Below are 14,698 nucleotides of genomic sequence, written 5' to 3' on the forward strand. Positions count from 1 at the left end.
TAAAGCTGCAAGTTACTTAAAGAAAATCTCAGAAAAACCATTTATATACAAGCACCTCATATGTTCTAAGACCTTGATTGGTTGTGATTGAAAATAAGTCAAGAGAGAGAAAGTACTTTAGCATTTAGCATAGTCAGAGGTCTGCCTACCTTTCTACATCCCTGAGTCTATTTCTGGTACTTCTGTGTGCCTGCAAACAGAAGAACTTTATTGGTCTAATAAAATGAATTTTGTGTATTATCTTCAACTTTCTGGAAGCATTTGAAAAGGATTGATATTAATTCTTCTTTACATGTATGGTAGAATTCACTGACTCAGTGAACGAGTTTGAGCAAGCTCTGGGAGTTGGTGATGGACAGGGAAGCCTGGCGCGCTGCAGTCCATGGGTCACAAAGAGTCAGACACGACTGAGCGACTGAACTGAGAACTCACCGGTGAAACCATCTAGTTCTGGGCTTTTCTTTGTTCAAAAGTTTTAATTACTCATTCAATCTCCATCTCCTCATTCATTAATTTTGGATTTAATGAATCTGTTTAGATTTTTTATTTCTTCATGATTCAGACTTGGTAGGCTGCATATTTCTAGGCATGTACCCATTTCTTCTAGGTTTTCCAGTTTGCTAGGAGGATTACATGTAATACTGTGAGAGCATTAAATATTGATGGTTTTAAATCATACAGTGGTTGCCAATCTTATGTCAAAGGATACAATAGAACATAGAATAAATCTAGACCCTAAGAGATGAGAAACACTTCAAACCACATCTGGAGCATCCAATGTGAATTCAAACAAGGAGCAGACATCTGATCTATGTCTCTGTACCCAATTATGGACATAAAGTTAGTTTTGAGATGACAGACAAAAGCTTTCTCCGATTTTAAGGATCTCATCACCAAAGTGCAAGCCATGTGAATATATATGTGAACTTCTTTCTGGATGATTATCCTCATTTTGGTACCATGACACTCTCTATTCCCTAACAAACTTCATGTTTATAAATTGCAAAGATTGTATTCCTAAGTGTTCACATAGTTTTAAAAAATGCACCATAACTTTATTTGCTCATTTATCGAGTTATTCAGTGGATATTTGCTGAGCACCTACTATGTGATTTTTAATCAGAATATATGGAGAAACATTTCAACTTTATTTCCTTTCTCTGGAGGAAACTCATATTTAACAGTTCTTTTATACCTTCATAAGATTAGGTTTGAAAAATTTAAACTTTTCAAACTGCTGTTTATGCCTTAGAAGAAATGACTGATCAGTTAGTATATATTGCCATTAGGTGATAATATTCGGTGGCCTAAAATCCATGCTTTTTGTTTTTTAGTTTTTGTCCTTTCTCTGTGTGTCTCTATCTCTGTGTCTCCATCAATTCATTAGTTTTATTTTACATATTCAATACAGAAATGATCAATGTCAGCTTTAAATATGTTGATCCCCAAAAGCGGAAATTTAAAGAAGCAAATATCTTACTATCAATACGTTTTTCACAGATTCTTTTTTTCTAAGGCCAGTGAATTCTGTTTTGAGGGCAATCTACAAAGAGAATAGAGTAAGATTCTAGGAAAGCAGGTCAGCTAGGTACCAAACTTAGAGTTTTTAGTGTATTTCCAGTTTTTAGATTCAGTCAGTTCTGAAATAAATAAATGGTGTATCTTAGATTGAATGAATTAAGGACACCTTTAATTTTCTTTTATAATCTTTTATTCATCTCACCCACACCACTCATAAAACTAGAGCCCAAATCAAGATCTCTTCTGGGCCATCATAAAGAGTCTCTACACCTTAAACTCATTCTTCTATTACTTCATTCCCCAAGCCATTAACCCAGGCTTTCAGATTAATTTTTCTAAAGTATAGCACTAATATTATCACCCATCTACTCAAACACTTCCAAATTAATTCTCATTACTTCCTAAATCAAGCACAAAACTCCTTGGTCTTGTACTTAAAGATATAATGTAGTCTCAAATTCTTCTATTAAACCTGCTAAGAGTCTCTCAAAGCTATATTAGGCCGAGATTCAACTGCGTGTAAATAGTTCTCTCTACTCCAAGAAAGGCACCACCAGAAGAGCTTTTTCTCCAACCCCTAAACTTGTGTTTTTCCTTTTTTTTTTTTAGTTTTTTATTTTTTTAATTTTAAAATCTTTAATTCTTACATGTGTTTTTCCTTTTATTATTTTTTTTCCAGAAGCCCATCTCATACTCCTTTAAATCAGGCACTGTTTTGCCTGGCCTCTGTAATGACCCCCTAGCTCAGGGCTGCCATGTAGGTCTTGCCTCTATTCCAAATTGCTTTTTAAAAGGACTCACACCTTTTGCAATAGAGCATTATTTTATCCCCCAGATGAAGTTTCTTTTGTTGCTCTTTTGCTCATTACAAAAGCAATGCATTTCCATTACAGTAAAATTGGAAAACAAAGATAAAGGAACACTGGGAAATAGAAATCACCCATAATCCTACTTTTCCAGAGATAGCTGCAGTTGAATTCTCATGTATTTCCTTCTCCTTTTGTAAGAATATTACGCTTTACAAGGTTCTCAAATGTAGATTTAAGGTAATACTAAGACACCAATGGTTACAAATAAAAGAAACAAAAATGAACAGGAACTCCAGCATAGAGTACCCATGATTATCTACTTCTCCTGGCTGTTTTCTTATAAAAAGAACACATCCCCATAAAATTTACATCTTTTTATACAGTCTAAATTTACTTCCATCTCTAGGTTTTCTCAAGTGCAATGGTTTTGTGCTGAATACATACAAATATGCTACAGAAAATGTACAATCTCAGTTCTAATAACATGTAAGTAGGTAACTGCAAAAACTCAGTGGCAAATCCTAATTAGTAGGAGAATAGAGAAACATAATGTTCTACTTTAAGCTGAGAATTTCATGACGTTCTATAAATAAATCTTTGGGACTCACTGGCATCATATGTAGCAAAATTACAGAATGACAACTCTATTGCCTACCCACTCAGTCAACTGTGATTGGCTAAGAAGTAACTGAAGCCCACGGCTGGTTACTTCTTTGTATAGATAATTCTAGCTCTGATTAACCTGACAAGCACATTCCAAAATTAAGTTTTCTGCTGGAAAAAAGACATTAAACAATTGTTTGAAACCAAAATGACTAACGAGTACCAAAAATGTCTGATTATTACATCATAATGCTGCTGCTGCTAAGTTGCTTCAGTCGTGTCCGACTCTGTGTGACCCCACAGACAGCAGCTCCTCTGTCCCTGCCTAACTATTCTATTTATTGCAAGACCTGCTCCTTCACAGAAGACAGAAACTAGAGATCTTCTTACTTTGATATTGTCATGCAGTGTGGATGGGAGGTTATATTAGAATCCACTTCCGCCTCTCATATCATTGGTATGCTTGCTGAGGGCTAGTCTTCTCAGGAAGGGTGGACAGTTTTAAGCTGGCTTTTGCTTCCATGAAAATACTGTATTTTGGCAGCTTCAGGATTATTTCAGTCACAAAAGTCAGGTTCTGTTAATTCCAGTAAATCGGATCTTCATCTATGAAGGTATTTATGTTGCCTTTCATGTGAATGAAAGTACATTTACTGTCTATTGACATTGACATGCAGTCATTTCCAGTTAATTCCAAGAGCAAGATTTTCCATATGGATGCTCTCATTTCTGTGCACATATCTTAAATAATCAGAGCTAAGTTAGAACAAATGGAATCTTTGAGTTAGAGGGCCTTTGTGTAGGCTCTAGGATGATCTACAAAACCTCCAAAATCACAAATAAAATTTAATGTTAAGAATCTTGGTGTACTGTTCTTGGGAAGGGGTCTATAGCTTTCATCAATTTCTTGAGAGTTGTAACCCCCAAATATCTGAGAACCTCTGCACTACATTAAATACAAGTGACGGAGTTTGTTTTCATGTTTGTACAATAAAGTTACAGCAGCTATTTGGATAGTACTTTCTAAAGTGATTAATCAAAAGGTAGAAAAAGTTTTTCAAGAAAAAAGATAGGAATTTTACCCTATAACATTATTTCAAGATGTGGCAGTTTCCTACATAACTGATAGCTTAGTTGCCATCAGTTTTATGACCATAAAGAGTTAAGGCAGATGACAAGCGACGAAATGTAGGTGTCCCACAGAACTGCCTTTAAATAGGTGCTTATTAGAATATTATTGGGCTTCCCTGTTGGCTCAGTGGTAAAGAGGCTGCCTGCCAATGCAGGGGATGCGAGTTCCATCCCCGAGAGAGGGAGATGGCAATCCACTTCAGTATTCTTGCCTGGGAAATCCCATGCACAGAGGAGTCCATGGGGTTGCAAAGGAATCGGACAAGACTTAGTGACTCAGCACAGCACTTGCATATTTACATATATAGTGAAATGATCACCGCAGTAAGTCTAGTTAACCTCCATCACTATACATAGTTACACTATTTTTTCTTATAAGGAGAATTTTTAAGACTTACATTCTTAGCAACTTTCAAACATACAGTACAGTATTGTGAACTATAGTCACCATGATGGACATTATATTCCCAGGCCATATTTATTTATAACCGGAAGGCTATACCTTTTGACTACCTTCACCCACCTCCCATCCCGACCACTGGTAACCACCAATCTGTTCTCTGTATCTACGAGGTTGGTTTTGTTTTGTTATTTTAGATTCCACAGCATGCCATTTTTAAGGCTGTTAAAATAATTAGTCCAATGGAACTTCTTGATACTTATGTCAGGAGGTCATGGAGAAAGCTAGTCACTGCATCAGAGGGAGCTCATTTCAATGAAAAGCCCCAGGAGAAATTCCCACTTGACCTTGGTTTCAAGATTAATTTTCCTTAACTGAGTCATTATTTCCTTCTTATTGATTTATGAACACTGAGAATTGTGCAAACCTGGAAGTTCTCTAGCATAGTATGTTTAAGACGTATTGCAGGTGGTTTTGATTAGTAATATTAATTAATGAAGTTTATAAATTATGTACTTAATAAATAAATTAGAGAAGATCTAATGATATCCTATATCACAGTCATTTAAAATTCCTATATATTTTCTTCTTGAGTGACAGAGAGAATAAATAACAAATAGCAAACCGGCTACAGCTGGGTCCATCTCTCCTATAAGCAGGGCTTCCTGGGTGGCGCTAGTGGTAAAGAACACGGCTATCAATGCAGGAGACATAAGAGACGTGGGTTCGAAGCCCTGGGTCAGGAAGATCCCCTGGAAAAGGGTACGGCAATCCTCTCCTGTATTCTTCCCTGGGAAATCCCATGGACATGAAGCCTGGCGGGCTACAGTGTAAAGGGTTGCAAAGAGTTGACACAACTGAAGCGATTTAGCTTGCCCTGTAAGTTGATGCAGAGGATACATTGGGAATGTTACTAAATCTGATCAGTTTTCCATTTTTCTAGCCAAATACATACAAGTCACCAGCTGAGGTCACAGAGGTAGTAAGTGGGGATGGAGCCCAGATTCAAGCCCTGGTACCCTGGTTCCCGAACTTGTGGTTTCATAATCACTACGGTATGTGATTTATTGAAATACACATGGACACAGCATGCATGTTAATGCTAATACTCTGAAATATCAAAACTCAAGTATATTAATAGACTCCCTTACTACGACCAAGAAGGGATTCAGTGTGCAATGAAAACAAGGCCCTGAGACAGGACAGCCTCATCTATTTCCTGTCCAGCCTCCACGCCTGCCTTCACTACCCCTCCAAACCTTCTGAATTGCATCCATAAACCTTCTTCCAGAGAAGTAGACTGAGAATGAAAAGTATTTTACATGGTGTATTTCTTCTTTAATAGTATGCAAATATATAATCCCATTAGGGATACCAAGCAGGCAACAGAATTTTCCTTTCCCTGGAAGGAGAAATGAATAACTTTTGCTCAAGTTATGTTCCGAGGGTTAACTTTTCACTTCCTTTTCGTTGGAAAGAAAATCTGACAAAGGTATTTCAGGAATGCATCAAATGAATAGTCACGCCCCAACAAAGCAGCAAATGACCCCAGTAGGTAATGAATTTAGCTTGTATTTGTCGGCAAAATAAGGAAAGAAAACAGATATGATGAATGAACATTAAGAAAAAGCTTCTGAAGTGGTAATAAATGATTTTGATGTATTGTAATAGCAGTCAAAAGCCTTGCCAGAACCAAAATAGAGAATGAACCTTGAAGTTTCAGCTGAGAAAGAGATTTTATAAAACTCAATCACTGAAAGTCAATACAACACTGTGATCTGCAAATGAAAGTGGGTCAACCTGCTTCCAGGATGTCCACACACATCTCCAATCTTTCAAAAACCGGCAGGACAGATTCGTCCAAACCCAGAGGTGCACTCACCACGCTCATAGTAACTAACAAAATACAGTTAACTCAATTTCTTTTCCCCCAGGTTACTCAAAAACTTCCATGCTTCTTATTGGTATTTGAATTAATGGAACATTTCTTATATTTTATTATTTTTAAACTCATCGCTGACCTAAGGAATGGATGCTTTCAAAAGTAACTTCTTGGGTTCACTGTGCTGGTTTTGGGATTCCCAGGTGGCTCAGGGGTAAAAGTTCACCCGCCAATGCAGGAGACGTAGGAGACGAGAATTCCATCCCGGGGTTGGGAAGATCACCTGGAGAAGGACATGGCAACCCACTCCAGTATTCTTGCCTGGAGAATCCCCATGGACAGAGGAGCCTGGCGGGCTGCAGTCCATGGGGTCACAGAGGCAGACATGACTGAGCATGCACACAGCTTGCTAATTGTAATAAGTTCACTTAAAATACCAAGTTAAGCGCTTCACATGTGTCATCAACTCTTCTAAGCACTTTAAATGTTTGAATTGATTCCTCTCCCAAATCTTATGAAAAAGTGACATTATTCCTTCCATTTTGCAAAATGAACAATCTCTAAGCATAGAGAACATAAATAACTTGCCCAAGGTCATATCAAAGTCAGTAAGTGACAGAACCTGTAGAATTAGGTAGTGTCCTAATTGTGATCAGATACGAGGCGATCTGTATGCAGGTCAGAGAGAAACAGTTAGAAATGGACATGGAACAACAGACTGGTTCCAAACAGGAAAAGGGGTACATCAAAGCTGTATATTATCACCCTGCTTATTTAACTTATATGCAGAGTACATTATGAGAAATGCTGGGCTGGATGAAGCACAAGCTGAAATGAAGATGGCCGGGAGAAATATCGATCACCTCAGATATGCAGATGACACCACCCTTATGGCAGAAAGTGAAGAGGAACTAAAGAGCCTCTTGATGAAAGTGAAAGAGGAGAGTGAAAAAGTTGGCTTAAAGCTCAACATTCAGAAAACGAAGATCATGGCATACTGTCCCATCACTTCATGGCAAATAGATGGGAAAACAGCGGAAAGAGTGGCTATTTTGGGGGGCTCCAAAATCACTGCGGATGGTGATTGCAGCCATGAAATTAAAAGATGCTTACTCCATGGAAGGAAAATTATGACCAACCTAGACAGCATATTAAAAAGCAGAGACATTACTTTGCCAACAAAGGTCCATCTAGTCAAGGCTATGGTTTTCCAGTGGTCATGTATGGAGGTGAGAGTTGACTGAGAAGAAAGCTGAGTGCTGAAGAATTGATGCTTTGAACTGTGGTGTTGGAGAAGACTCTTCAGAGTCCCTTGGACTGCAAGGAGATCCAACCAGTCCATCCTAAAGGAGATGAGTCCTGAGTGTTCATTGGAAGGATTGATGCTGAAGCTGAAGCTCCAATACTTTGGCCACCTGATGTGAAGAGCTGACTCCTATGAAAAGACCCTGATGCTGGGAAAGATTGAGGGCAGGAGGAGAAGGGGACGACAGAGGATGAGATGTTTGGATGGCAACACCAACTCAATGGACATGGATTTGGGTGAACTCTGGGAGTTGGTGATGGGCAGGGAGGCCTGGTGTGAAGCAGTCCATGGGGTTGCAAAGAGTCAGACATGAGTGAGTGAGTGAACTGATAAGGCAATCAGATACAAGCCTATCTGATGGGACTCAGAGATGCTGATTATCATAATATTGTTCAGTAAATCCACTGCCAAGTCACCGTGAGGTTTTGTTGATGAGCCACTCCTATCCCCGATGGAAATGTTATCGTTAAAGAAGGACTTGAGGGAGGTCTTGAGGGTGGCATCAAAGGTACTCCCCTCCCCACCCCACATTCGCTCTTGGAAACGCTCTCTGTGGATTCATGCTCATCTACCTCCGCAGAGGTAACAAACAAAGCAAACATATCTTTTTCTCACTTAAACCTTGAAATAGTCTCTATTCTATAATTAGAATGTCTGGTCTGGTCTGTTATCCACATGCTGAACATTAGTTGAAGTCAAAGCTATGAGCCAGGGCTGTTGCAGACGAGAAGCCTGTCCTGGGGAACAGAGGCTTATTTATTTTTCTTTTCTGAGCTGAGCTTCTTGGTTTTTGGTGATGATATCTTTTTTTTTATAGACCATTTATACAGGTAGTTCTCATATTGTAGCATTTCATTTTCTATTTTTAATTGGAAGAAGTACATAAGAATATTTTTAAGAGTTTTAAAAAATAAAGAATTCAAATATTAAATGAGTGTTTAGATCTTTGAATGGGCTTCCCTCATAGCTCAGTTGGCAAAGAATCTACCTGCAATTCAGGAGACCCCAGTTCAATTACTGGGTAGGGAAGATCCCCCAGAGAAAGGATAGGCTACCCAGTCCAGTATTCTTAGGCTTCCCTTGTGGCTCAGCTGGTAAAGAATCCACCTGAAATGAAGGAGACCTGGGTTCGATCCCTGGGTTAGGAAGACCCCCAGGAGATTGGAAAGGCTACCCATTCCAGTATTCTGGCCTGGAGAATTCCATGGACTGTATAGTCAGTTGGACATGACTGAGTGACTTTCACTTTCACTTTGTAGACCTTTGATCTCAAATTAATTTCTATTTTCCCCTGCCAAAGTGGAAGCTGTTTCTTTGGAAATCTCTCTGGCAAGCAACCCTTCTGTAAGGGTATGGTACTCAAAGCTCGAAGTGGAGGTAGGGGAAGGAATGGAGGAAAGGGAAAGCATACGTGTGAGGATTACAGCAGTATTGTATAAAATGTCTCTGTTCTAAAAATATTTTTATCGTCTTTGGAAACATTAAGAATACTTGTTTGCTGATGACATCCTGACAGAGTGAACAGGTGATCCTGGGTGCCAAAACGGTAGGGAGATATAGGCAATTTACAGGCAATTTACCCTCACAGGAAACACTCATCCCTACCCCATCCCCTCAAATATTTAGGTTCTCATTGCTTGCTTGCTTTCCCATCTCTGAAACAAATACTGCCAATGTGTAGAGTGGCTACCCAAGAAATGAGCTGCTGCAAGTCTAGGCAGCAGCTGAAAGCAAGTAATCCATCATCTGGATAACTAGTCTCTAAATAAACAGAAAGTTCTGGCACTCTAAAAATCCCAAGAATACACTGAAAATACCAAAGGGCAGTAATGGTGTGTGAAAAATCATCATCTTTAGACCACTGCACAAGTATGACTAAACTTGTCCTTCTCTGTCGATAAGAGAAATCACATTACCACCATATTTTAGGCATACATACATACAAGGACACACACACTCACACACACACACACACACACATGTGCTTATCTCACTTCTTCTTTCTCTTCCTTCTTCAGTATAAATTATGAGCATCTCCTGAATCACTGTGGTTTTTGCTTTTGCATTTTCTCATGGCTAAACCCAGTGGGAACACCCGAAGCCCTTTGACACTTTGGTAACATACCCTTCTGACTACCCTCGTTTGTTAACAGCATTGGGATGATTTTTTAAAACAGCAACAACAACAAATCAAAGACTCTTTGGGGGCTGTGGCTATTGCGATCTATAAAGACAAAAACAGGTTTATTGCTTTTGGAAAAATTGTACAATAGAGTTGTGAGGCTAGGAAAAAAGCTGTCAGACATGATTTCCCTGGACAATGACACACAGAGAGATGTCTCTAAATCATGATGTAATATAACGCAAGGACCCAAGAACCTGTCTAAGAGTAATCACTCTCCCCTGGGGAGTGAGCTTAATCAGGCTTATCTCTCCTTGACAGGAAACCCAAGGCACATACCCACAGAGTTTAATTATATAAGTCTAGAAGACCAAAGAGAATGACTGAATTTACCTTAGAGAGAACTTCAGACTAAGAGAGGGATAAAATGTTTAAGAGATGACATCCATTCTTTGAAAGGAATGGTCTGATGAGACATCTCTCATAAGACAGTAAGTGTTTCATCTCTCTTTTGAATATAGCAAGTGCTATCAAGTATATTAAGAAGTTGACAGCTTCTTCATGTAAATGCCAATGTTCATGAATCTCTAAATTAGAAACCATTTAGTTGCAATTCTGCATTGATATGGAGCCATTTAAGGCAGCATGGATGGAAGGTTCTAGAATATAATAATATTTAGGTTGTTTACATTCCCAATAGGGCCCACCCTCAGGGGTGAAGAGATGTGCTCACTCAACTTTCTTTTGTCCTACCACACTGGAGAGATTCTTCCCCTTGGATATTGAGCACTGGCTCAGGACCACTGACATACACAAGGAGAAGGGAACTAACTTCCCTCATGGAAAGCTTAAATTTCTTGCGGAAGGCTCTGTATACTGTTAGGTAATAGAAGTAGGCTCGGCCAGAAAAGAGACAAAGGGACAAAAGAGACAAAAAGACAAATGAAGAAAAATAAATAAATGAAGGACAATTAAAGGACTTTCTCATTTATTACTTCCCCTAAAGGCTGGTATCCTGTTTGGGATGTGAGCTGAAGTTTCTGGAATTTGACTTAATTTGGGAGAAGGTGAAGTTGAGTAGATTGTTTCTGCATCCCTGCCTCCTCCTTCCCACACAATGCCAACCTACACTCAGCAAAAAGGAGAGAATTATTTTCTTTCTTTTCTAAACCACAAGTTAAGAGCAATTTCACTAAACCTGGAAACAGATTAATTTGTCACATTCGCTAGTTAGTAGCAGTGACCTGGCTTTAGAGCAAATGATCAGAACAGGTAAGTTCTCTTAAGGTGTAGGAAGATCCACGTGGAGAAAATTTGAAAATGTATATACAGTTTTCAGTGGGTTTCCCTGGTGTCTTAGTGGTAAGGAATCTGCCTGCCAATGCAGGAGACGCAGATTCAACCCATGGGTCAGGAAGATCCCCTGGAGAAGGAAATGGCAACCCACTCCAGTATTGTTGCCTGGGAAATCCCATGGACAGAGGAGCCTGGTGGGCTATAGTCCATGGGGTCGCAAAAGAGTCAGACACGACTGAGTGATTAAGCAACAACAACAAAAAAACAGTTCTCAGTTGAGAAGGGAATCTTGGATAGCGTGAGGGGAGAGGCAACCCTGGGACATAGGAACAGAGAAAAAAGAAATTCTGGTCACTAAGGAAAGCTACTCTTCAAATCTCCCTTGAGAGGCTCTGGAGAGAAAAAGCAGCGTCTGTAGGTTGTTAAAATTTTTCTGACATTGCAAACAAAGCGTGGTGGCCCTCCTATTGCATGGGTGATGTGTCTGTGTTGAATTATAATTCAAAGCCAGGCAATTAGAACAGATTCCTTGAGCATGATTTTTAATTGTCTGCATGGGAGACTGTATCATTACAATGACAGCTGGTACCATGATGGATAAACACAAAGTACTGAAGCTCAAAATTAATCTTTTCATTTTGTCACAGAGGAATTTGCAACTGTGCTCAATGCATGTTAAGTGCGTTGTGTTTTGAGACAAACTTAATGGAGGGTATCTCACAAAGGACCGAGGATTTGGGCTCTGGGTTACCTAGAGCAGCCATGGCAACTCAGAATCACTAATGGAGGGGGATTAGTATGCTCGGAAGTAGAACAATGAAAGTATATTTGTCTCAAGGGACACCCTTCAAGAGTTTGACTAATTCTGCCCAGGATGGCTTTTTTTTTTCCCACCATTTGTAGACCATCTGGTGGATGACAGCTGCCTCTGGGAGGCAATACATAAAATGACACAGTCAAAGAGGATCTTGAAGAACTCAGTTGTGTCCGTCTCTTTGAGACCCCATGGCCTGTGGCCTGTCCATGGGATTTCCCAGGCAAGAACACTGGATTGGATTGCCATTTTCTTCTCCAGGGGCTCTTCCTGAACCAGGGATCAAACCCAGGTCTCCTGCACCTCCTGCATGGGCAGCCAGATTCTTTACCACTGTGCCACCTGGGAAGTCCATGGTGGCCAAAGACTCATTGTATAGGTTGGGAAACTGAGGCGGAAGGGACTTAAATTCACACAAAACTAGGCAAAGCCTGAATTGAACCAAAAAAACAAATCCAACAGCTCCTAATTCAGCCCCCTTTCCAGAACTGAATAAGATGCAAAACCTCAGTTATACAAGATATATAAGATGCGTAAGTTCTAGAGATCTACTGTTCAGACTGGTACCCACAGCTATCCGCGCTGTAACTTTGAATAGTTATTAGTAGAGGAACTCTATAGTGGGAAGAAGAAAAACCAACATGAATCCGGTTTACGACCCCAAGGTTAAGAAGGCCACCCTTCAGCTCTCAGAACCGGTGTTTGGAACCCATATCCCAGAACAAATACAGACAGCACACATCTATAAAAAATAAAAACAAGTTTCACTGAAGTGCAATTTATAACTATTTAGCCATTTATTGAAAAACAAAATAATCAGGGCCTTCCTGTCTGTTTTCATCTTTCTCTGCGCTGTTAATACCCAAACTCCACCAAGTTTTACATTTTTAAAATACACGTAATTATTTTTACTATTTCCTAGTTGACAAAGCTTCGCAACCAATTAGAGAAATAAATCAGCCTAATGAATTAATGATTAAAATCCACCTCAGATACAGTGGCCTTTGTGAAGCTCGAACATATTTAAAGCACCCCCTTTCCAATAGTTTAAAGAGACCGTGAAGAGGCATTCTTCTCTGTTGATCGCCAGGTGATGACGGAAAATTGCTTCAGGCTTTAGCTGGATGAAACTCCAATTACACAGCACTGGAGTGCTATGAGAATTTCTGTAATCTCATCAGTATCTGTAGTGAGACCTAATGCATGTGATTTCAAACAAGCAAAACCACAAGCAAGGATCTGTTTAGCCCACTCTGTAATGCCAGGCTGTATCACTCATGTCAGCAGGCAATGGAGAGGCAGACGTGGATGGGAGGAAAGGATCCCACAGATGGCGGGGCTGGACGAGCTACAGACACACAGGAGCTGGCAAGAGAGACAGCTTGGGGCAATGAAGCGTTGCTGAGCTTGGGGCCAGGAACCGGGGTCCTCGACCTGGTTGACTGGTTTGCTCACTTTATAAACGTGGGCTGGACAAAAGACTTCTTTGAACTTTAGCTTCCAGGCTGTATAATAGGGATAATAATACCTATATTTCAGGGCTGTTACGGTGCTAGTTGCTCTCTTATGTCTGACTCTTGACTCATGGATGGTAGCCCACCAAGTTTCTCTGTCCATGGGACTCTCCAGGCAAGGATACTGGAGTGGGTAGCCATTCCCTTCTCCAAGGGATCTTCCTGACCTGGGGATCGAACCCTGGTCTCCCACACTGCAGGGCTGTTACAAGGACTCCATAAGGTTGCACATGGAAAGTGGCTGGCACACTAGTGCATTGTTAGCGCTCAAAAATGGTAGCACTTTAGCCATACAAAGGAATGAAGCACTGATACCTTGTGGATGAAGCTTGAAAACATACTAAATGAAAGAAGCCAGACACAAAGGGTCACAAATTGCATGATTCCATTGATATGAAATGTCCAGAACAGGCAAAGCCATAGAGACAGGAAGCAGAACAGTGGTTGTTGAGGGGCGGGGAGACTGCTTAAGGGACACAAGGTTTTCTCTTAGAGCCATGAAAATGTTCTGGAACTAGATAAAGGTGGTGGTTGCATAGCATTGTGAGTGGACTAAATGCTTCTGACTATATATTTTGAAATGGTTATTTTTATCTTGTGTGCATATGTGAAAAATAAAAATTAATCAATGTTCATTAATTAAAAAAATTAGTGATTGCTCATCTGTTCCCCCCACACACTGTAGGCCAGTTTTCTCTTTCAGATAAAAAGGAAGGGCCATGGATCTCTATGGTTCCTTACCGTTCTGGCATTTTTCTGACTCAGTGTGTCCTTAATGAATCCTTCTTATGAGTTAAGTCCTGAACCGGCTGCCATGGAGACATAAAGAAAAAATAAAAGATGGCACCTGCCTTCAGAAAGGGTACTGCTAAGTAGGCAGAAAGAGACAGGCTCATGAGTCATTTAAACAGGGGGACCCAATAAAGTTCCTTTACTTTGCCAGTAAAGGTTCATATAGCCAAAGCTATGGTTATTCCAGTCATATATGGATGTGAGAGTTAGACCATCAAGAAGGCTGAGCACTGAATAACTGATGCTTTTAAACTGTGGTGTTGGAGAAGACTCTTGAGAGTCCCTTGGACAGCAAGGAGATCAAACCAGTCAATCCTAAAGAAAATCAACCCTGAATATTCATTAGAAGGACTAGTGCTGAAGCTGAAGTTCCAGTACTTTGGCCACCTGATGCAAAGAGCCAATTTGTTGGAAAGGACACTGATGCTGGGAGAGACTGAGGGCAGGAGAGGGGGGCGAGGATGGGATAGTTGGATGGCATTACTGACTCAACAGACATGAATTTGAG

The 14,698-nt window shown here is 40.0% G+C and overlaps 1 protein-coding gene across 4 annotated transcripts in view; it reads right to left on the bottom strand.

Annotated features, from left to right (window-relative positions):
* PHACTR1 (phosphatase and actin regulator 1) overlaps nt 1-14,698 on the bottom strand; it is a 522,692-nt gene that overhangs the window by 417,329 nt on the left and 90,665 nt on the right. The window lies entirely within an intron of this gene.

The sequence above is a fragment of the Ovis aries genome, chromosome 20 (genome assembly GCF_016772045.2).
Source record: "Ovis aries strain OAR_USU_Benz2616 breed Rambouillet chromosome 20, ARS-UI_Ramb_v3.0, whole genome shotgun sequence".
NCBI classification, from domain to species: domain Eukaryota; kingdom Metazoa; phylum Chordata; class Mammalia; order Artiodactyla; family Bovidae; genus Ovis; species Ovis aries.